The 25,364-nt window shown below is 41.2% G+C and overlaps 1 protein-coding gene and 1 pseudogene across 1 annotated transcript in view; both read left to right on the forward strand.

Moving 5' to 3' along the window:
• HS3ST3A1 (heparan sulfate-glucosamine 3-sulfotransferase 3A1) overlaps positions 1 to 25,364 on the forward strand; it is a 92,637-nt gene that overhangs the window by 56,859 nt on the left and 10,414 nt on the right. The gene's annotated exons all lie outside the window — the stretch shown is intronic.
• Positions 23,024 to 24,746, forward strand: LOC149997525 (keratin, type II cytoskeletal 8 pseudogene; annotated as a pseudogene).

The following is a 25,364-nucleotide window of genomic DNA, read 5'->3' on the forward strand; positions in this document are numbered from 1 at the left end:
CCTCATGAAGCCATCATTTTAGGATCCATCAACAGTGGACATCCTTTACACTTAAAGTGATTGGAGACACTGGACTCTGCAATTTTCTCTTAACTTTTACAGGTAAAAACAAGAACCACGTTCTAGGTGGGATTGTGTATGTCTGACCACAATCCCTTGGGACCTTTGCGTTGCATCTCTTCAGAGCAGTGAAAAGAAAGGCGTTTCTTTCCCTGAATCAAACGATCATGTCCCTGCTCATCTTCCTTCCCCTACCTACATTGCTTACCTTCCGGTGTGTGTGTGAGAGTAGATAGGCAGATTACAGCTGGCAGTCGTGGTTTCAAATGTTTGTACCACTGGGACTCATTCTTAAAAAGAAAAATGTTGCCAACTCTTACCATGTAATGGAATCTGTGCTGATTGAATGAGGGAGGGAGGGTGTCTAGAATCCACCTGCTTAGCCCACCCTCCGCTTTATATGGTGACCTTAAAACATTTTCAAGCAGTCTGTAGGGTTGCCTTCCAGCTAGTTTGAGTGCCTAGCTCAGTGGCTTGCATCTTCTCTAGCTGCAGTGGGCAAGTCTGCATCCTTGTTTTAGTAATGCACACATTTATCATGTCACTGAAACTTAAAGTGAACACGGTACGCTTGCACCATGGTCACGAACACTAGAGAGCCTATACAAATGTTCCCAAATTTGTCAGAATAGGAAGTTCTTTGTATAGATGATAGTTTCGGCAATCCAGCAAACCATAGGCTTTGACCTTGTCATTTATACCTTTAAACTGTGTTTCCAGCTATAAGCTGTTCTCTTTCTACCACAGAAACGTACATTGAATATTCCCCAGTCCCACTGGTCACACACAGCGTGACCAGCCACACACTTGGCTGGAAACAAATCCCTTCCTTTAACTTTATTCTTAGTCCAGGGACAGCACATTCATGAATTAGATGAAATTTTATGAAACCAGATGACAATTCTTTTGTTTTCTACTATCATGTCTTTATATAAAATGTTTATGTATTCCCTAAAGTCAACCTGCAAAATATATTCATTGTAACGTGACTTCCACAGTATTATGAAAGTAGGAGGAGTTTGTGGTCAGATATGAATCGGAGATGAATTCAACAAACTGGATTTTTTTACAGTGGATTTTTAAGAGTTGTGTTGCTAAGATTCACTGTGGCAAGTCCACTGGGTTTGTCACGTGCAATGTTTCCCACAATGGAAAGCATTTGGAATAAAACCCGCAGGACTATATGTTCCTTGGAACGCAGTTTGTGAAATGCTGTTTTTCTTTAATTAAAGCAAATTTTGATTTATACAGTGGAAACTTTGTTCAAATGAATGAATTTCGTTGTTAAGATTTGATAATGATGTTAAGGAGATTATTTTAGGATTCCATGAGCGGGTCATTTTCTTCTCCTGAATAAGTAGATGGCGATAGGAATATTAACACCAACTTCTTTTCTGGAACCATGTTCTTAAAGATGGAATTTTATGGGATAGATTGGCGTTACAATATGATTGATTTTGTTGTAGCATGGGACAAGCAATTCATTTTCTCCCTAACAAATAGCAGGTGCTGTTCGTTCAAGGAAACCACCAATGTAGAATAAAAACATCTTTCTTAGGGCTGTCAAAAGTACTAGGCTATGGAATTTTCCACATTTTATTGCTTTAGGTATCATTATTCTGCCTGGGCTACCATTTTCCTAATGAGAGTCTACAAACCAGTAAGACCACGTGCATAAGGCATTTATGACAGCTGCATGCCTCGGGTCCCATATTTTCCAGCTTTATCTTCCCAGTGCCCCTTCCTGCTCCCACTACACACATCCACACGCAATTCCCAGTGGCACCCTCAGTCCCACATACTTCACCTTTGGCTCGTTGTGCCTTTGTGCATGTGTCCATCCCGCTGCTTGAGATGCCTGTTTCCTTCTTTTCTCTCCATTAAAACCTCATTCATCTTTCAAAGATAAATTCCAGTTCCTTGATGACTTTGCTTTTCCCAGTGGCTCCTTCAGTCATTGAACTTACCACGCTGTTCTCTGGTGTATGCCACTTTGTTATACGACTTATTGTCTGTCATTCCTTGGGCATTCCAGGAAGCAGATCCAGAGAAGAGCAAGGGTATTTTGGAGAGCGCCACCTGTAAAGAGAAAGAAAAGGGAGCTGATTGGGCGGACTCCACAGTCAGTGCCAGCCCCATCGGGAGATCTGGAACAAAGATCGCTCCTCAGAGAAGCCCCAACAAGGGCAGACTGGGCTAAGCGGCTGCATTACCATCAGTCAGTCACTGACCAAGAGCCCCCTGGAGCAAATCCTGTGCTCAGTAGCTGAGATGACCCCGAGGATTCTAACAACTGGAGCCTGTCAGCTGCCTACACCTCACACAGCTGGGCCGCGCGTCCTTGGAGGAAGGGGTATCAGAGTAGCTCACCTGTGTGTCTTCCTCCAGCTTTGCACCGCTTGCCCGAGTTCTCATTCCTTCACGCACACACCCAGAATGATAGAACTAGAAGGGACTTCGGGACTTTGGAGATCATGCAGTGGAGCCTCTGCATTTTGCAGACAAGGACACAGAAACATTAGTCAGCCACACTGGATTATGCTTTCCTTCATTGTATGATCTATACTGAATTAAATCCCAAATCAGAATCGACCACATCAATCCATCCATTCCCATTTCTACTCCCTCACCCTGGGACCAAGGGAAAGGAATGTTGGAAGATGTTCATTAGAAAAAAAAAGAGGACATTATTAGTGATATCTGCCAAGGCCATAGTAATTCAATTACATGTTAAACAAAAAGTATTGACACCTTGGATATTAGGCGGTGACTTGAAATCTCCAAACAATTACAGATAATGAAGTGGGGCTGAAACCCTCAAAGCCAGATCCGCTGCAGCTATGGTTGGGAGTCTGTGAGCAAATCTTCGTTTGTAGAAAGAAGAGAGTCAATCAATGAGCAGAAGTGGAGTAAACCACCTCAGGGTGTTTGTCTTTTCTGCTTGCCTCTTCACAGAAGCTGCTAGACTCCAAGGCTGTCTTAGGTGCGCTTCCCAAGACTCTGATCTCCCCTGACCCTTGGTGCTTTGAGGCCCATCTCTCTTTTCTGCGCTGGTGGGCGGTGGGGCTCCATGGCCCATAGGGCCTGCCCCACTCCAGCTGTGACTGATAATGCCTTAATTACCAAACCCAAAGCCAGCCATGTCTGTCTTCTTGGTCCTCAGGGCTCTTGATTACTCAACTCCCTAAAAGGAAACACTTTCCACATCAATAATTAAACAGAGCAATTAGGGGAATATCAAACGTATAATTAGACAGAATCAACTCTGTGTCCCTTGAGCTCTCTATCTCTTTTTCTTTTTCATGCTCTATTTCCTTCCCCTCTTTCCCCTCAAGTGCCATTTTGTGGACATAGAATAGGGCATTTGATAGGAAGCCTCTGTTCTGTGTTTTTAAAACCCAGGCAGGAAAGGGGAAGAGCACTTGAAAGGAATGAAGGTGAAGAGTGGAAGGTAAGTGCAGACCCAGGCTGCCCGGCTTCAATTCTGGGACTGGCCCTTCCTGCCTTGGAGCCAGATTCAACCCCTGGGGCTGGAAGCGGAGAAACAGGATAGGCCGTCTGGGGCTGGCAGGTCCAGTTGTGCTGGAAGTCTCTGGAAACCAGGTCCCCTGTCCCCAGCATGGCCAAGCGTACCGGCGGAAGCACACTGGGTGCTTGCCACGAAGAGGTACCACAGGAAGGAATCTCCACTAATGATTTTACTTAACTCTGTATATCTAGTGTTCTCAGGAGAAGAGGACCCACTCTTTTTTTTTTTTTTTTTTCTGCTTCGAGGGAGTGAAAATTAACCCCAGGCTAACCTGATAATATGAAAATTAAAGATGTAGTTTAGTTCAATATGGTAATATGAAACTTTCCATGAGGCTCCCCTTTTCCCAAATCCCCAGTGAAATGGCCAAAGAAATGGTAGCAATAAGAAGAAAGCAGTATGAGTAATGGAACAAGAGTAAATCACTATCCTCGTACCAACCAAACCAAACAAAACCAAACAAAAAAACCCCTCTTGAGGAAGGGGTCATGAGGCCAGGAGCCAGCGAAGAAAAGCTTGGCCTGGGAAGGAAGCAGCAGAGGCCCACAGGGAACCCCCGCAGCAGGGTGAGCCGCAGGGCTCACAGGGCCGCAGGGCGACTGAGCGTGGATTGTGAGTCAGCCCTGGGAAGCACCAAGTGCCAGCATTGAACAGGCCGCACTCACACCTGCAGGTGGCAGCTTGGAGCCTGGAGGTTCTCTACCCTCCGGGGACAGTGTGCTCTGGGTGGGCGACAGGTGGGAGCTCAGCACAGCTAGTTTCAGGTCTCAGCCTGGACATAAAGCTCCTGTGTTCACTCTCTACCTCCTCCCCCTATATAGGCTGTTTATTTCACTTTTAATTTGACAACAAAAATCCCAGAAAATACCTAACCTTCCTCTTCTCCCTTCTTCTGGCCCTGGCAGCTTTCAGTAGGAACTCGGAAAAATAAGTCATATCAGCCCTAACTATAGACAAATACAGATTCATCTCTGGTGTCCTGTAAGGTCAGCAAGCAGAAACATGATCAAACCTTAGTGAGGGTCGTTCAGAAGACCACGATCAATCAGAGGAGTCAGAATACCTTCTCTTCCTGTCCCTCCCTGGTACAGAGTTTCCACATGACATAGGAGACAACCCGAAAACTCTCCCATTTGTTTTCTCAACAAGATTTCAGTGTTCAGATTAACTGAACACCAGGAAAAAGTAAAGAAAATGGCCTCAATGTATCCTGACTCCAAAAAGAGACGTTTGATCAAAAAAATGAAAGGGGGGGGGGGGACAAAACAAAATTATCCAATCATCTAAATGACAAAAGCAGGTTTCCTCAAAAGAAGAAAAATGAAGTTGGCATTAGATGTCTTCCTCAAAATACTATATTTTGGAAAACTCTAGCCTCTTATTACAGAGTTTTGAGGGGGACAAAATTATGACTTAAAAATCTTCAACCGTCCAAATGATCTCAGGTGGCTAAGGTCAAGAAAGTTAGCATCACCAAAAACTGAGTGAACTGAAATTAGAGTACAAAACAGAATTAATAATCTGTGATGGGAGTTGGTTGTTTACTGGAGGCGTATAAAGGGATGAGAAATGTTTATAAATATAAGCAAGGTCAAAGCTGACTTAGGTACATGGCACGCACACACACACACACTCAAACTGAGAAAAAAAAAGGAAATAAAATTAAACAGGCTGGAGTGACAAAATTTACATCAGACAATGTAAAATTCAACCTAAGAGACTAAATGAAACAAAAAATCTGACCCAGCTTTCCTCAGTTTTAACATGTTATGTAAGTAACTTTGCTATACTATCAAAACCAGGAGATTGATATTGACATAATCCATGGAACAAGCAGAGATTTTTAAAAATATCACAAACCCTGTGGAATATTCTAGTACACCCATTTGAATCTTTGTCACAGCAATTGGGAGAAATAAACATATGGAACTCTTAAAAATATGCATAATTTTAATTTAATAAATAGGCATCAGAAGGCTACCTATTCTACAAAGAGAAAATAGGAAATGTTTTCAAAAGTCTGTGGAATATTTACAAAGATGAATATAAGGCCACAAAAAACATAATAATTTTCTTGAAAGTTTAATATTAAACTCACACTTTGACTACAAGTGAAAATTTAATGAAGGGAAAATAAAATCTATAAAACTACTACAAGGTTAAAAAACTATTTTCTTTACAACTTTGAATTGAAAGGAAACTTAAATCTGCACTCGGATAAGAGTCAAATGATAACACTACATACCTGTTATAATTGTGAAGTCAGTGACATAAGTAGAATGAATTCATGTCCTTATACGTTTTAATATCAGGCTAGAAAGAATGAAAATTAGTAATGGACATTTAAAACCAAAAACCAGAAAAAGAACAAAAAATAATAAAATGAGACTAGATATGGCCAAAAATATCAAAGAAATTAGAAAACAGAACTCTCTACGAGTGAATTTAAAGTATTTCTGCAGTAATTTATAATCCATAGGAAGACACAAATCACCAAAACTGTCTGTAGGAAACAAAGGGGACCTCAGTTGTTGAAAGACAATCCAAATTAAATTCAGAACGAACCAACAAAAGCAGACAAAAACTTGCTGAGAGAAAGCATTAGAGATTTCTCCTTGTCACAGTAGCTCCCGTCTGTTATTTGAAGCAGGAAAAAGCCCACCTCACCCCGGAGAGCACACATTCTGGGCCGCTGCTCTGGCCAAGGCCACCCGCAATGCACCGCGCTGCCCAGCCCCTCATCCCTCACCATCTTTGTTCATATCAGTGCAGTCCTGACATTTGACACTGCTGATGAGCATCACTTTTTAAAACCTTGTCCTGTTCCCTCCAGTTTCATTTTCCATTTTCTTCCTCTTTTCACCCCGTGTGGGCCCCCAATGGCCCAGGTTTGGTCTTACAAATTGTTATATCTTTTGCCTTAATTAATCGATCCTGTTTCCTACTCAGGAAATTACTTACACAGGTCACACTCTTCGTCTTTTCCTTATTTCACACACTCTCTGCACAACTGCGAGACCGGATCCTGAAATCACTTTTGAAAGGAAATATGTGAGAGAAAAAATGGACCAAGTTTCACTTGATCTTTAGCTTGATTCTAATCTTGGATGTTGGACCCTTGAGATCCAGTTCTTCCTCTCGCCTTGGTGAAGCTCCTTGCTTGTACAACGTCTCACTTTTAACTAGACCTCCTGCCTCTGGTTCATATTTTGACCCATATCTGTTTTATTTCCAGACACTCAGCCTTTCTAGTTCACTCCAACTGCTTACAAAATTTCACCTCTGTTTTCTGTGGTAATATGGCCAAAACTAAGAGCAGATCTTCTGTACTCATCTGAGTGTGTGTGCATATGTGTGTGTGTTCTATGAGGCTTGATTTGAAACTGAAGCTTTGATATCATTAAACATTAGTTTGCCAGTCTTTCGTGTTCATGTTATACGTTCCTAACTGAGAAGATACCATTTTTTATATGACTTGACATTCAACTAACTCTGTGTGATATGTTATAAAGCAAGACCTAAAGAGATGTTGTTTATTTAATAGATTATCTCCTGAAATTGATGACAAGCACTCAGATGACAAGGTCTGGCTTCACACATTTCCTGCAGCACGCAGTAAAAACTCACTAATCTGCTGAATGACCCATTGTTCTATTTTGATAATTGTATGTTATCTGAGATAGAGATAAATCACAATTGCCTTAATAAGATAGAAGACAAAGTGCCTGCTAGTTGTGGAAATGAAATCATATTAAATTAAAAACAACCAAACAAAAGCATATAATAAATTACTGAGGAAAAAACAGATTTCTAAGTGGGAGATAATACCCATCTCATAGCAATAGCTCAGATAAATAATTGGTTTTTGAGAGTCAAGATACTCTCTTAGTACTTCTCACACTTTTTTTTTACCATGCTCCACATTATTTATATGCATATACATACAAATAAATAAGTATGAAATACATGTTTTTGAAAGAATGCTTTCTCTTCCCTTATGTGATATTGTTTGATATTTTCTACCCTATCCTGTTTTATTCTATTCTATGTTTTCAGTGCAGATTGTGATTTTCTAAAGCAGTAGTTCTCAACAGTGGTGTTTTTCTCCCCAGGGACTTTGGACAATGTCTTGGAGACATTTTTGGTTGTTGTCATGCACCTAGAGGTCCAGGGAGGATGCTACTGGTTTTTAGTGGGTAGTGGGCAAGGGATGCTGCTCAAATCCTGTAATACACAGCACAGTCCCCACAACAAAGAATTATTCATCCCAAAATCTCAATAGTGTTGAGGTTGAGAAACCCTGATCTAAAGGCTTATGCCCACAGATCTCAAAACACTTCCATTCTACAGTTACCAAAAAGGGAACAACATTGTCTGTAATAATATGCCAAAATTCTTCTAAGAGGAATGATAAGAACAATGTTTGTCTTTATGGTGACTCTACAAAGTGGACCCATTTTCTCTTAGTATAGTGCTTGGTGTACTCTTTCTTCAACTTGTGAGCCTTGGGTCTTGAGGCCGTCCAGGGCAGTTTGAGGTGAAAACGTTAATGAATGCCTCTTCAGTGTCCATGAAAGCTGAATCAGCACTCAAGGCGATTAGCGGTGTTGGGGTAGAACTAATGAGCTTCGGGTGCCAGTAGTTGGCATTTGAGCTCAGTGGGGTATGGGGACCCAACAGCACTCACCTTCTTTCTAACCTGCTTGGGCTTCTATTACTTCAAAACCCAGCAGTGAGAAAACAGCTGAAATGGCCGTTTATTCTCCATCAGGCTAATTACTTACTTTCCCAAGATCAAGACTATATTTTGGAAGGGCTGAGACATCTGAAAGCAGAGAACATCCTGCTTACTGGGGCAGCGAGTTAAGGCAGTTTTTGAGCCCCTCAAAAGAAACAGACGATTAGCAAAGAATCTGGAAGCAGTCTATGGGCCAACCCAGCCAAGAGCTGATTGTGACTGGAACTGAGAAGCACAGCTTTGGGAGGTGTACCGCCGCAGGCAGCTACTGCTGTGTAGGAAGAAAGGGTGGTAGTAGGACTGGCAACGCTCAGCCGAATCGATGTGAATGATAGAGAACTTGGAAGGGAGCACGTGAGGTTGCTCTTTGCTGGAAGGCTTGAAGTTGTCACAGCAAGCTCTCATCAAACTTGACATTGAAGACGATATTCCATTTTTCCTATGAATAAGCAATGCATTTTTATCTAAATATAAATATTTTGTATATTCTTCAACATTCCTAGCTACAGTCACTGTGGATTAGTTCTATAGACATACACTGGTTGGGAAATATTTTAGAGGTCCCATGGACCTGGAAGTAGGGTCCTAGGTTTTTGTACCTGTTCGATTAGTGTAATGTTGGACGAATTACTTTGTCTCCTAGGCAGGCTCTTGTAATATTTAAATGTGTGGTGTTTACCCTAGAACAAACGATGGACTTAAGAGGATGGGTTAATAATGGAACCATCCTGAGGAAAGTACAGCAGGTCCTGTTTTACATCAGCAATCAAGCAGACGTTAGAAAATTAAAGCATATTGGAGAAAGGGAAGTTAATGAGCCAAAACATTTTGATTATAAGGAATATGGAGAGTGTCAATAGCAATAGCATATCAGTTCTTCATTGATCCTTTGCCAGGCTTCTTACTAATTTGAGGGTAAAAGTAGGGAGATGGTGGAAAATGACCGATTTTGATTTTTATAACAGGTGCCTTGATTATTTGCATTGAATGGATGGGGAAACTAAGACAGAGAAGTTAAGACGCTTATGGGTCACGTAGTTATTAGGAAGTGAAACCAGATACTTACAGTCCCCACACCTTACTAATTTCCATATTATTTTTTCATCCTATTCCCTCTAAGTTCTGTGCTTGACAGCAGGGGATTTGGATTTCTACAGTCATTTTAAATGCCTTGTAGGCAGTTAACAGTATTTGTTAAAGTTAATGCGGGGAGAATAATCCAACCAAGTAAATAATAGTTTGTAATTATTTTCTTTTTTTCAAGACTTGATAAAGATTAAACCATAATCATATCTTCTTCCAGACAGTTGGCATGAATGAATAAAATACCTCAGGTATTTTAATTATCTGAAAGTCCAAACTAGATCAAATATTAGATGTTTAAGAGATCATATGACAGTTGGCTATCACTGTGCATAAAAATAAAGTCATCTTCTTCATCATCATCATCGCCACCACCACCACCATCACCACACGAAGGGCCTTCTGCTTCTTTGCTGATTCGTACAGCATTTCGGGTAGTTTTAACAGTTTCTTATCATGGCTTTCCTATTCACAATAGAAACAATTCTTGCCTTGATACTTCCACCCCTAGCCGGAGCCACTTGCATCTTTATAAAAGAAAAAAGGGCTAAAATAGGGGTTAAGTGGCTTGTTGACTGATTTCAGACTCAGTGTTGTGGACAGGAACAAAGGCCGATCATTCTAAAAGTTTTGACAAAGTCGATACTGTAACCTTTTAGACTTAATCTTAAAACCCTAGACAGCTACTGGGATGAGAACCTATTTTCTTACCTTAATCTATTTTGGGCATTTTCAGAATAAGTTAAGGGAGGAAAATGGATCAAATCAGAGGTAGCAATTCTATTTCCTAGAGGAAACAGCAATACTCTCATTGTTTGATGATAACGTTGACCAATAATTCTATAACCTAGAGGTAACCACTGTTAATAGCTTGGTGTGCCTCAGTCCAGTTTTTTGGCAAGCTTATATTATATACAAATATAGCATATTAGTTATCTGTGGCTAAAGTAATGTTTCATAACATTTCAACAAAACCTCAAAGACATACAATAGCAGTTATTTATATTACAAGTCCACAAAGTTCATGTGATCCAGGCTAGTTCGAGACCTCAGCTGGCCTTGCTCATTGCCTCTGCTCAGCTCTGAGTCAACCAGATGTCTCTCCTGATCTTGGCTGGGCCCACTCATATGTCTGGGGAATCAGCTGGCTGAAGATGGAACTAGGGTCTTTCCTGGGATGACTTGGGTGACTCAACCATTTGTTTTCAGTCCTCCAGAAGGTTTGCCCAGACATGTCCTCATACTGGTGGCCTGGCACAAGAGTGTAAGTGGGACGTAAGAAAGGTTTTCAAGCTTCTTCTTGTATCACAACTGCTGGTGTCCATTGGCCAAAGCAAGTCACATGGCTGAACTCAAATATATCAGTGAATGAAAGTAGATTCTACTCATCATGAATACTCTGCAAAATCCATTGTTAATGGTAAAAATAGTGTGGGATGAAGAATCGGAACCATCAACACGCTCATCCTAACAACCACTGGAACATATGTCAACACACAAGCATTGTTTTTTATTGCTTGTTTTCACAGATGTGAGATAATCTCCTATTATTGTATGGCATATACTATTTTGAATATATTCTAGACTATGAAACAGATGTAAGTCAATGTTTTTAACTTGTTCCAAAATGTTCCATTATATGAATATACTACATCCGAAGTTTTTTACCCAATTCCCTAATGATTGACATTTAAGCTGCTTCCTGTTTTGGAGGCTTTTGTAGAAGTACTACAGTGGATTCTCATTTACAGAAATATTTGTGTTTCTGTCCGTTGAATGGGTATTTCTGTCAACTGAACCTGTGGAAGTAGGACTGTGGGATCCCAGCAAAACCGAGCCACCTGTGATTCCCTGAATACACACAATCTCCTGTGTCTTCATATTTTCAAACAGTTTCTCCTAGAATTCCTACCCCTCTCTCCCTTGACCCTGATAAACTATAGTGAAACCCAAAATAAAGTGAATCCACATTTAACATAATTGGTGATTGCTTCTCAACCTCCGGGTAAGACTCACTCTGTGACATCCCAAGTTCACAGTATACTCAATTGAACTGTTGGGGAGGCCACGTACAACTCTCCCCTCGTCATCACTCTTGTCTTCACTCAAGCACCACTGTGTTTGTGAAGCCATCCCTAAATTCCTTTAGTAGATCAGTTATTCCTCTTCTCGTTGTGACAAACACTCCCATTATAGTAATTCTCCAAATGAAATATATTTGCTGTTAAGCCTGTCTGCCCATTAGATGGTAAGGCTTTATGAGTGGGAACATCAACTTTTTGACCTTGTAATTCCACTTTCTAAAAAGATACTTAGACAAAGTCGGCAGTCAATAAATATTGGCTAAATAAAAGTTTTATACTTGAGGTTAAAATCTAAAGGTAGCCATATCAGAACAATTCAATAAATACTTGTTAGTTCATTCAATACATATTTATTGATATGTACAGTGAATTGGATATGTTGGAAATGAGAGGATGGGGACAATGTGAATGTGCCTTCTTGAAATAGGATGGTCTCTTTAGAACATCTGCTGAAATTTCAGGCTTTTTCCTCAGAAAAAAATGCATATATGCTCATTTTCACATTTTTACGTACACTTACAGTGACGTCACTACTTTCTGATACTCATTCTTTGGGATTCAGATTAAGAACCTCTGTCTTCAGTTGATAAGAGCATGGCCCTGTGTCAGACTCAGCTACACCAAGGACAGATTTGGGGACCTTGAGCTTAGACCATTCATCATGACCACCCACCATAATTGTTCATTTTTTCTTTTTTAAAATTATATTTTATTGATTATGCTATTATAGTTTCCTGATTTTCCACCTCTGCCCTCCTCCACCCAGCACCCCTTAGTCCCTCAGGCAATCCCCACACCATTTTTTATGTCCATAGGTCATGCATCTAAGTTCTTTGGCTACTCCATTTCCTATCCTGTACTTTACATCCCCATGGCTGTTCTGTAATTACCTATTTGTACTTCTTAATCCCCTCACCTCTTTACCCATTCTTCATTCTTAACTCATGACAATTGTGCAAGTTGCCAGAATATGGCTTCTGTCATATCTATGTCTTAATCTACATTTGAGATATCTTGCCTGCCCCTAAAATAGTTTTAGAGACTCATATATTGTTTTAGGCTACTGATAATGCCGTATACACAAATATAAACATCTCCCACATGTATGCCTCATGACTTATTTGATACAACTTAACCATAATCCTGTGCAAATGCATAGATCTTTGATTTACTGGAAGAAAAAAAAATCACCACATAGGAAATATGACTTTAGCATTAAAAAAAAACATTTTAAGATATATTCAGATTAAATTAACACCTGGATCACATTCAAAATAGTAACAAAAATAGAAACTATTTAGGACTAATATCAACAGGAAGTGTTTACATCTCACCTGTGGAAAAGTTTTACTGAAGCTTCATGACCTGGGGTTGGGCTAGGCCGAGGGTTCTTAGACAATGCTAAAAGTATGTCCATAAAATTGGATAAGCTGGACTTCATAAAAATTTTTAAAAACTGCTCTATTATAGACTGAGCAGTTATAGATTGAGCAATATATTAAAAGAAAGACAACTACTTCATGGTGTCATTTATATGTGGACTCTTAAAAAAAAAAAAAAAAGCTAAACTCGTAGAAACAGATAGTAGAAAAGTGGTTGCCAAGGGCTGAGTAGTGGAAGAGTTTGGGAGTTTGATAAAAAAGTTCAAACTCTCATTTATAAAATAAATAAGTCTGAGGATCCTGTCTGTAACATGATTATTGTAGTTGATATCACTGTGTTGTATAATGGAAACTTACTAAGAGAGTAGAACTTAAATGTCCTCACACACACACACACACACACAAACACACACAAAACCCTGAGAAAATAGAAGTCCAAAATTTAATCGTTAAAGTTCGGTCTAGTATTCATGAAGAAAACAAAAGAATAACAAGACAAACTACAGGCTAGGAAAATGTTTCCAAACCCCATATCCGGCAAAGGACTTCTAGTATGAATATATAAGAACTTTAAAAACTCAACAACAACAAAAATAACCCAATTTTAAAAATGGACAAAAGGCTTTAACAAACATTTCAACAAAGGGGCAATTAAGCAAGTGGAAAGAAGTTCAGTATCATTAGCCATTAGGAAATGTAAGCTAAAACCGCCATGAGATACCTTGTCCTGACCAGTGTGGCTCGGTTGGGTGTTGTCCAGCAAAGCGAGCGGTCGCCAGTTTGATTACTGGTCAGGACACGTGCCTGGGTGGCAGGTTTGGTTCCCAATCAGGGCACGTGCAAGATGCAACTAATTGTTGTTTCTCTCCCTCTCTTTCTCCCTCCCTTCTACTCTCCCTAAAAATAAAATAAATAAAATTCTTTAAAAAAACACTGTGAGATAACAGTGTATAAGTATTAGAAAGGCTAAAAAACGAAATGGTATCAGGTGCTGACAAGGCTGTGGGGCAACTGGAACCATCATACATTGCTTTGGGGAACGCAAAATGGCACGGCCACTCCTTAAAATAATTTGGCCATTTCTTATGAAGTTAAACATATACTTATCAAATTACCCAGCAGTCCCACTCCTTGCTGTTAACCCTAGGGAAACACAAAAACCTGTACCAAGTGTTTGTACAAGTTCTATTTATAATTGTTGAAAACTGGAACCATCCCAACTGTCCCCCAACATGTGAATGGATAAACAAGCTGAGGTATATTCATACAATGGAACACTACTCAGCAGTAGACAGGAAGAAACTATTGATGTATGGAACAGCTTAACTGGAGCTCAACGATAATATCCTGAGTGAAAGAAACGAGTCTCAAAGAATTATATATTATAAAACTCCATTTGTAGGATATTCTCAGAAAGATTAAATTGTGATGACAGAGAACAGATCAATGTTTGCCAGGGATTGGGAGTGAAGAAAAGGCAAAACTATAAAGTGATAGCACATTATTGGAGTGATGAAACTGTTTTATATTATGATTTTGGTTGGTGTTACACAATCTATATACATACTGAATCACATAGACTTGTACTCCCAAAAAGTCAATTTTACTACATATTAACTTAAATATAAAATAAAATAAAAGCTTTAGTGAGGAGCATGTAAGAAAATTTGTGTAAATGAAAGCCATATCAGATTGACAGACCCAATATAGAAAAAAGCCATTTTTTCCTAAATTAATCCATGCATTTTATGAAATTCCAGTTCCAATGGAAGAAGGAAGGAGATTTGGCACAAATGTTTTATAATTCTTCAATCCATTTGGAAGAGAACACATTTAATAAAAATATTCAAGAATATAATAGGCAATTTTACATTAGATTTAAGACATATTAAGATATTACAATAATTGAGTGCTCTGCTAATACCAAATTAAACCTAGAACACAATATAGACACTTACTATACAAAATAATATAAAATATTGACACTCAAAATGAAGTTTACATAGAAATTTGCTAGATGAAATACTGTTATTTTTCGCACTATAAGGTGTACCTGACCATAAGATACACCGAGGTTTAGGAGAGGAAAACAAGAAAAAAAAATATTCTGAACCAAATGTGTACTAAAATATTTAATAAAATATAACAATAATATTTCAACCATGTAAAGTGAACAGCAGTCAACAGTGGTATTAAGAACCATCATCACTGTCATTAACAAATGAGGAGAGACTTGAAGGTTCAAGTACTCTTCTAGTTTTCTGGGAACCCCAAGAACTCATCATTGCTAGTGTGAGAACTTATGAAGCTCACAATCACTGATATCACTTTCTTCACTATCTTCATACTGGCCAGGCACCCTGAGATTCAGCAGAAAAGTGGGACATTTAAGCATCCCCAGGGGTTTCGCATGGGCCCACTGCTTCCTCTTCTAACAGATGTCCCCACTGCTGACAGACCAGGTAATATACATCATGGCCTGTGATGCAATATTCACTCCATAAGACACACAGACATTTTCCTCCCACTCTTTGGGAGAAAAAAAGTGTGTCTTATGGAGTGAAAAATATGGTAGGTGGATACCAATATTAGATTACAAAAACAGTTACCTATCAGCCTTTAAAAAGAAAAGTATTTTGAATTTAATCTCAGCAATTATCTAAAATGAATTAGAAAATAAAATTAAAATAAAGATGGATATTTATATTAAAGGACAGAAGACTTTATATAGAAAACATCATAAAGGAAATGCAAAAGTCATAAAGAAAATGATAGGTTTAAAAAAATTTTTTAATTAAAAACCATAAAAAATAAATGAGATGATAAACTGGAATATTTGTTACATAAAAGAAAAGGGATAAAAATAATTAATATAAAGGAAATGCTTAAGATCTAAGAAAAAAAGATATCCAGGAGAAAATAATAGGTAGAAAAATCATACATAACCAGGAAATGTCTTTAAAATTTATAATAATATATGTTACAATGCTCACTAGTTTAAAACCTAAGTATTAATGCTGAAAAATCATTTTCCTGTGCGGCCATAATTGTGCAATATTATAATGCACATTATTAAAGAGTGCATGAGAGAATATATACTTGAATATACTGAACTAGAAATGAAATATTAAAAATAATGTATTAAAATTCAAAGATAAAATTTAAATACCTTCATAGAAGGCAAGTTTGTAATATGATTCAAAAGCCTTTAAAATATGCATGTTTTCATTTTAACATCAAGGAGATAATTAAACATGTGAATGAAATTATTTAACTTTGGAAACAACCTAAATATCCAACAATAAGGGATCCACTAAACACTTTCTGGCAGTCCATGTAGTGGGAAACTGCACAGTCATTTAAAATGAAGTTGATGTGTAGTTAATATCAGGAATGATGTTTTTGATTTATCCTTAAGTGCAAAAAGCATTTCAAATAACATATGTACAAAATTATTTGTCTTATAAATAATTTACATATCCACACAGAATAGTCCGGATGCTTATGTTTTGAAATGCTACATCTGAGTACTAGGTGGGTGATTTTACTTTTTAGAATTTTGTGTATTTTTGAACTTTCTGATTTTTCTATGATGATGATCCTTCTCACTTGTGCAACTTTTAGTTTCTGAAACATTTTATTGTAAAAAAAGTCCACTTGGAAAGCAGCTATTTTCTCCTGTGATGTTTTGTGTCCTCATGCTGAAGAAGGAGAAGCTCTTGTTTAATTACAGAAGTATAGGGAGAGTCTGTCTGTGGCATCTCTGCTGTGGGAGAACCGCCCAGTCCAAGTGAATGGCTTTATTTGGAAAGTCCAGCTCCCAAGGGCCCTGAGGCTGGTTGGGAAGCAGAGCCTTGTTCTTCTGCCTTCGTCACCTTTAGTATGACTTGTCTGAGCCCCGATACATTCTCTTCAGGCCCACCCTTGACCTTGTCGGGTTTCCAGACAAGGGAGACGGAGGCCCCCACATCTCACATGTCTAAACATTTAAAAAGTGATAAATCAAGCTAATAAACTGTTAAATGAAATATATTCTATTCTCCTATTTGGACAACTATTTCTTTATAACAGCAAAACAGAAAAATATGTTTAAATGTACTGTTTTTATATGTCTGAAAGTTTTGGCAGAATACCAAAGGTGACTAGATTTAATTATGATTGCTCAGCTGGGTATTCTGTGGATGGGCCAGCAATGTTTGGATGAGTAATAAAGTAAAGACCTACACAAATAATGAGCTCATGTACTTATGCAGTACAATTTGTTTTTCATGCTTAATTTCAACAAAGTACTAATTATGTTACAATCAAGATTTTATATTACTTTTTGTCTATTGACAATAATGATCTAAAGCAGAAGTTGACAAACTTTCTGAAAGGGTCATGGTAATAAATATTTTAGACTTCTTAGGCCATGTGGTCTCCGTCACAACCTCAGCTTTGCTGTTGATGCTCAAAGGCAGCCACAGACAGGACATAAGCAGGTGGGCAAGGCTATGTTTCCATAAAACTTTACTGATAAAAATAATTGGACTTGACCTGTAGGCCATCGTTTGGCAACTTTTCATGTAAAGGATTTTTAAAGTCGTCGTCGTCGGCAGTCGTCCGTCTCGAGAGACGATGGTGTAGTTTCTCAAGAGTCTATCTTCACCGCCGAGAATGGCTGTGCAGTCCAACTCGGGAGTGACACGGTATCTGTCTCCTCCCGTGTTGAATCGACATCTTGCGATGACGCTGGAGTGTCCTCTCCAGTGAAGCTGAAGCTACAGAGCCTGGGCAGGGTGATATGGAGGGTCTGCTGTTGCCCATGCAGCAGACCCCCCCTCTCTTCGCAGCTGAAGGGTCCAAGGGAAAGACGGAGTCAATACAGCTTGGCTTCAGGTGCGCCGCAGGAGTTGCCGGTGTTGACTACAACGTCAAACCGCCTTAGGGACTCCGGCTCCGGATTTTCTGTCGGGGTTTACTCCCTTAGCCTTTCCCCTGAAGAGGTATGCCGCAAGGCAGCGGAGGTTTTTTGGAGTCAGAGTTTTCCTTCTCTGATTTTTAAAGTGCAATGTACAAATTTAGAGATATCCTTATTGAATCTGTAAATCAAACTAAGTATAAAAGCTGAAGTTATTTCCATATTTTTAAGAATCATTTTTCTGCCGAAGTTGTCTAAGCTATCCATCAACACGCAAAGACAAAATTGAAATTCTAATTAATATCAAAATCTGGAATCAGAATTCAAGTTGACTATTCATTTTTTTTTAAATTGTAATTAAACCTTATTAAAGATTTCTGTGACATTCATTTCTAACCTGCAATGCCCAGCGAGTTGCCAGTGGAAAGAACTCAGTATCATACCTCAGCTATCTCATCCAGACCTACATTTTCCGAGTTTCCGAGTAGCGTGATAGGCTTCATAACACAAAGTGTCCCTCTGCCTCCAGGTCCAACTGCTGTGAGTATTGCGCTCCTGCGTGCGCGCCGCCAGCACCGTGAATTGGGATAGCAGCAGGCAGTGATACTAGCAAATGATAATTTTACCTAGAAGCCATTCATGTTCTTTGATACAAAGCATTTAAGTTACTTAATTTGTCCTTTCTCTGTGCTAACAACCCTCCACCCCCACAGTCGAACCTTCCTCCAGCCAGAGAGATGCTCATCTTCCGTGTTGGCAGCACCACGCTCCCACCCGCGTTCTCTGCATAGAAGATGCGGGGCCGGAGGTTTGAAGAAGCGTTTCCTGGGGCCTGAACAGTGTCAGCCCCGAGAGTGGATGTTTAGGGTTATGGGTTGCACTGTGCCAGTGCTTGAGTGACAATTTCTTTAACAAATGTGTGTCATGTGGCACTAATTGTGGGGCTGGGAGCAGGGGCCCTTCTTGTCTACGGGACTCCGATGTGTTTGACCTGTGTCCCAGCTGGAGCAATGGTTGTCTCCTGCACAGTGGCGTGGGTGCAGCTACGCCGATGGGCTGTGGCTGACGGACACTTGTGATTCCCTTCCTGAAGTGTGATTTGTGTGCAGGCCTCAGGTCAGGATGATGTCATAATTTTGGAAATTTGTTTTATCTCAAAAGAGTGAGATTATTCGAGAAGTTATCTTTGCTGTTAGACAGATGGGGTATCATTTTCTCCTGTTCAGAATTGGGGAAGCTGATGTCAGGGTACTGGTAGCAAATTTCAGAAAGAACACCCAGGCCGTCATGGCCCCAGACCATGTAAAATCATGGTTTCAGGTGGCTTTTCCTGTCTTAAACTCAAGAGGCATTGATTTTGCACTTAACTCTGTGTCCAGAACCTAATAAACAAAAATCAAGGAAACAGAAAACAAACAAAAAACCCACTCTTACCAAAATGTAACAAAGAACCTTCCTAAAATTTCAGGTTTCTCCTTATTATGCCCTCGGCGTGTTTCTCTCTGCCTCTGCCCTTATCTCCTGCAGCACATATGCAGAGACCTGATAATTCCCGGCTGCCAGCCGAGCTCCACTCCGGAGCAGCTGTCCACGATAGCACAGCATCTGATAGCACAGCTCTCACACCCATCACTTATACAGCCCCTGTCAGGGCTGGGATGAGCCGTTGGAGGGGGCCTTGCTGTGGCTGTTGCCGCGGAGCTGGGAGGGGTGCCCGTCCTGAGCCCATGCTCTGCCCACTCGGATCAAGACTTCTGCCTTCTTCTTCCAGTTGCTGATCTCACAGCGCGGTTAGACGTGCCTGGCTGGTACTTTCCTCCCTTCGTCCGGGCTCGTGTGGAACCGAACTTGCCTCTTTCAGAAGCACTACTAGGCCGTTTTCCCTCCACAGATGAACCTGATTTTTCAGGGATTTGAAACGCCAAGGCGGCCAAGCCCTGCACGTATTTTATTTCGAGAAAGTTGGCTGCCTGACTGCTCAGATCTTTCCACACCTGTGAAAAGAAGGGGCTGGATTAGAGGATTTCTGGGATTCCTCCCAGTTTCAATATTTAGAAAGGCTGCTGCTTAGGAGAACACAGTCCTCCCACTTCTCCTTTCTTCAGCACATTCTCGTTGTTTTCCTCCCACCTTCTTGGTGTCTTCTTTTGTCTCCCTATAATCTCTCTCTCTCTCTCTCTTTCTCCCTCTCTCTCTCTCTCCCTCCCCGCCCCCACACACACACTTCTAGTGGTTTGTAAATATCAGGCTTTAGCTCCTAATTTAATTTTATTTCTGCTATTCATTTACCGTCATTTTCTATAACTAGATTTGTAATCGTTCTTTGATTTATTTATATTCTAACTAATTTTAGATTTCTTCTCAGTTTTTTCATTCACTGACTTCTTAATTCTTGAGCTTTTAATTTGGCTCTACCTGTCATTCAATTGAAACCTCACTGTTTGTTTTTCTCAAGGTAGATGCTAAGCATTACTGAGTGCTAAGATTTTTGAATCATTGCACATCCAAAAATGTCTTTTTGAGACAACTTCAAATGAAGCACAAAGCTGAGTGCATAGGTCTTTTTTCCCCTCTATTTTTTTTATTTTATTTATTTATTTTTAGAGAGAGGGAAAGGGAGGGAGGAAGAGAGGGAGAGAAACATCAGTGTGTGGTTGCCTCTTGCGCACCCCCAACCAGGGACTTGACCCACAACCCAGGCGTGTGCCATGACTGGGAATCAAACCGGCGACCCTTTGGTTTGCAGGCCGGTGCTCAATCCACTGAGCCACACCAGCCAGGGCCCCCTTTAATCTTTTACCACCATTGAGAGCTTATTTCGAAATTCTTAGGCCAAATTCCCCCTCCTCCATTTATCAGTAGCCTAGTTATTGGTTTTTTTTTTGTTTTTCTGCATGAATAACTATGAAATACTTTGTTAATAAGAAACTCTAAAATATTTGCTGATATTTTTCAAAGTGTGGATCTCTACCACCCTAGAGTAAGGAAGTAGGGTGAGGTACCCGTAGCACAAGATCTGAGGAGCCACTTCCTCTAGGGGCCCCGCGGTGCTGGCTTCTGCGTACAGGTGTAAAAGCAGAACTGTCACTCTTTACCTTGGTGCAGAAAAAATGTTTTAAATCCAGAGACAGACCCACTGTGGAGAGAGGTGTAACATGTTCCTCCCATTTTCCAGCTGGTTTCTTAGGCTCTGATTGGCTTGTAGATTCTAACATGATTAGGTTTGTCTGTGAATTTTAGTTTTTAATGTTGCTACTTTTCTTTTTTCTGGATATTCTTTGATATTTCGATAGGACACTGGGATAGGCACATTGGTTCGCAAAAGCCAGGCATCATTTTAAAACAGAGTTTGGGATAATGCATACAGGGTTAGAAATGGTCGTTTAAATCTTATAAAGGCATGAGTTCCCCCAATAAAGTAAACTTCGAAGGAGAAAATCAGAGGTGAAGCAACAAGCCTTGTAAGATGCTGGTCTATTTTGCATTTGCTGAGTCCACGGATGAGATAAATAGCGGGATTGCTTGGGAAACAGTGAGGTCCCACACAAACATAAAGCAGTGTTGCTTGAATTTATGAGCTGAGATAACTCCAGCCCCTTTCCTTGCAGAAACGCTCCTCTCTCTGACCTGGATACAAATGTATTTTCTGCCCTTTTATGAGAATCCCCAAATTATCAACCAATAATCCCTGACTTTTCTCTCCTTCCCTGGAGTACCAAGGGACATTGTGTTGTTTTCTTGGAATAAAATTCCTTCCTTTGTCATAAAGAAGACAAGATAGTAAGAACCATCTCTTTCTCTGTATTTGATAGTTTAGAGATTTAGAAGGAGTCCCTTATCACGGGCTCTGGGAGGGGTCCCAGCCTTCAGGTTTACTGTGTGACTCATCTTGACAAGGGTTTAATTATTAGAATTGCACATCTAGATTCAGTCAGCATGGGAGCTGGTTTAAAAACATAACTCTTCTCCTTCCACAGAAGCCAAATGAAATAGCAACTAAAGGGAGTTCTCTTTCCAGCTTTACAAGTCACGTTTTGAGTGGGGTCCCGCATTAACAACACAGGAAGAGAAATATGGATGTGGCCGGGGCTCGTTGGGCCTGAGGGAAGGTGGGCTGACAGTGCCAGGGGCTGTAGCCGCCTCCTCTGCTCCAGGCTCACACCTTTGGGGCCTGTGGGAACGACATTCATGCGGTGGCCATGAAAAGAACATCTTCTTCCTAGAATTTTCTGCTGCCAGAGGCTTCCCAAGAAGCTTTCAGAAACACATGGTTCTGTTTGGTTGTATAAGCTCAAAGAATGTGTATGTCTCTGGGCCAGATTTATTTATCCCTCAAGGTGAATTACCTCTGCAGGGACGTCCCTGGCAGCACGTCTGATTCTTGCTGCTGAGGAAACATGTAATTACCTCCTTGCAGCCTCCCAGGCACGATGGCTTGCCCGCTGAGGTAAACAGTGAGAGAGTGCCTTTAACACTCTCCTGTGTTTTGACAAAAGGCCAAAGACGGCCAATCACATCATTCAAAAGGGGGCGACTGATGTTTCCTGGGTGCTGGGGAGGCTGAAGGCATATGTGCTTTAGAGCTGAAGGGGCCTGGATTTTCCTTCTGCCCCTTTCACTCATGTGTCTCTTGGCCAAGTCACATTACCTGTCGGGGTCTATTTCTTCATCTGTGAAATTATGATAATAATTCTAGATTTTACTGTTGTGAGATGCAGAGAAAAAAACATCAGATCTTGCTCCATAGTAAATGCTTAGTAAGTATTCATTTGCTTCTATCTTCATTATGTTATTCCTAAGGCACCTGAACTTGAATTCTTGGCTGCCCTGTATCTGTTATTTTTAACTTTGTCCTATCCATCAACTTCATCTTCTAGTTGTGACATCTTGTTTTGATGTTTCAGGCACAGAGGGACCATGGGACAGAGATGGTTTCCTTGGTCATTGTCATATCAAACACAGTGAAGTCACTCAACCTGTGGACTCCCTGGTCTTTCTGCAGCCGCCAGGTGCTGGGGAAATGCCAAGTGAGCCTTCGTGCGAACAAACCTCAGCACTTTCTTTCGGCACCTACTGTGTGAGCTGCATCCTTTTAAACCTCATTGCCCCTGAAATCAATGCTGTTGATGCAGAATTGTCTTGTCTAATTATTTACACAAAATTATGTATTGAATTGGTGGAGTCTCACTTCAGAACAGAGCAGTGTGAGGATGTTCAGAGCTTTATATCTGACCAATTAGAGCTTTTTGGCTCCTTCTTGAACCTCTGTCTGGTTTGGCCTTCTTGCCTCCACTCCAGCCTCCACCATGTCCACAAGGATGACCCAGAAGACCACCTACAAAGTGTCCACCTCTGGCCCCGGGCCTTCAGCAGCCTCTCATACTCGAGTGGGCCCAGCATTAGCTCCTCGGCCTTTTCCCGGGTGGGCAGCACCTACCAGGTTGGCCTGGGCGCCAACATGAATCTGGCTGGAGGTTTCGGTGGAGCGGGGAGTATAGGGTCCATCAAAGCCGTCCAAGTGAACCAGAGCCTGCTCAGCCCCCTGAAGCTGGAGATGGACCCCAACATCCAGGTCGTGTGCAACCAGGAGAAGGAGCAGATCAAGACCCTCAACAACAAGTTTGCTTCCTTTATCAATAAGGTGCGGAGCCTGGAGCAGCAGAATAAGATTCTGGAGACCAAGTGGACTCTTCTGCAGCAGCAGAAGACGACTCGCAGTAACATGGACAATATGTTCGAGAACTACATCAACAACCTTCGGCGGCAGCTGGAAACACTGTCCCAGGAGAAACTGAGACTGGAGGCGGAGTTCGGCAACATGCAGGGCATGGTGGAGGACTTGAAGAATAAGTATGAGGATGAGATCGACAAGCGGACAGAGCTGGAAAATGAATTTATCCTCATCAAGGATGTGGATGTAGCTTACATGAACAAGGTAGAGCTGGAGTCCCGCCTGGAAGGACTGACCGACGAGATCAACTTCTACAGGCAGCTGTATGAGGAGGAGATTCGTGAGCTGCAGTTCCAGATCTCCGACACGTCCGTGGTGCTGTCCATGGACAACAGCCGCTCCCTGGACCTGGACAGCATCATTGCCGAGGTCAAGGCCCAGTACGAGGACATTGCCAACCGCAGCCGGGCTGAGGCTGAGACCATGTACCAGATCAAGTATGAAGAGATGCAGACATTGGCTGGGAAGCATGGGGATGACCTGCATCGCACCAAGACGGAGATTTCTGAGATGAATCAGAGTATCAGCCTCATCTAGGCTGAGATTGATGGCCTCGAAGGCCAGAGGGCTGCCCTGGAGGCCTCCATCGCTGATGCCAAGCAGCGTGGTGAGCTGGCCGTCAAGGATGCTCAGGCCAAGGTGGCTGAGCTGGAAGCTGCTCTTAGAACCGCGAAGCAGGACATGGCCCGGCAGCTGTGTGAATACCAGGAGCTCATGAAGGTCAAACTGGCCCTGGACGTGGAGATCGCCACCTACCGCAAGCTGCTGGAGGGCGAGGAGAGCCAGCTGGAGTCTGGGATGCAGAACATGAGTATCCATACCGAGACCACCAGCGGCTACTCAGGTGCGCTGAGCCCAGTTTACAGTAACCTCAACCACGGCATGGGCTTCCAGGCCAGCTTGGGCTCTGGCGGGGGCTCTGGCTCCTTCAGCCGCACCAGCTCCAGCTCCTCCAAGACGGTGGTTGTGAAGAAGATTGAGACCCGCGATGGGAAGCTGGTGTCTGAGTCATCTGATGTCCTGCCCAGATGAATGACTGCTGCTGACGGGAGGTCCTCCGAGCTGCTGCGCAGGGGGGTGGAGGGCACAGGAGGCCCACCTGAAGCTCAGCCCCACCCAGTCCTCAGCTCGCCCTTGGGGTGGGGGAGTTTACTGCCTTTTCCCCATGTCCCTGACTAGAAGCCAAATCAAGTGTTTTCCTTTTTCCCCAAAATAAAGTCTCACCTGGCTCTGCAAAAAAAAAAAAAAAAAAAATCTGACCAATTAATAGTTAATTAGAATCCTGTACTATGCATGGAATCTAGAGGTGGAAAGGCCTTAGCGACATGGAGGACAATAGTTTTATTTGCCTTATGAAGAAAACAAGGCCTAGAAAACTAAAGTGATTTTTTAAGATCACACGGCTTAACAGCAAAAGTGAAACTGAATCCACATTGCTGTTTCCTGTTTTGAGCTTCCTATAAAACTGTGTTGTCTTCGTGGAGGTATTCTTCTGTGCCTTGTTTTAGAATTGTCGTTACAACAGAGTAGTTCTGATTCAATGAGTTGATTTCTCACTCACGCAAGAGAGACATTTGAAATTCCTAAGAACTTCAGCTAGAATGGCTTGTAGCCCCCACTCTAAACAAGCGTGGGAAAGACCCTGGGTAGCAGCTACTATCCATGACATTCTTTATTTTTCAGCTTCTTAAAAGCATATGGAATCCTGCAGAATATGATGGTAAACAGTGTAACTATGGCGTGTTACTCATGGAAATAAACACTGGAAAATATTTTTTAAAAACCAATAATGGTTTGTCTTAATTATAATTCTTGGGCAGAAATCCTAACTTTTAAAAATTAGTCTCAACTTTACGG

Source organism: Furipterus horrens, unplaced genomic scaffold, assembly GCF_987537825.1.
Source record: "Furipterus horrens unplaced genomic scaffold, mFurHor1.1.pri manual_scaffold_11, whole genome shotgun sequence".
Classification (NCBI taxonomy): domain Eukaryota; kingdom Metazoa; phylum Chordata; class Mammalia; order Chiroptera; family Furipteridae; genus Furipterus; species Furipterus horrens.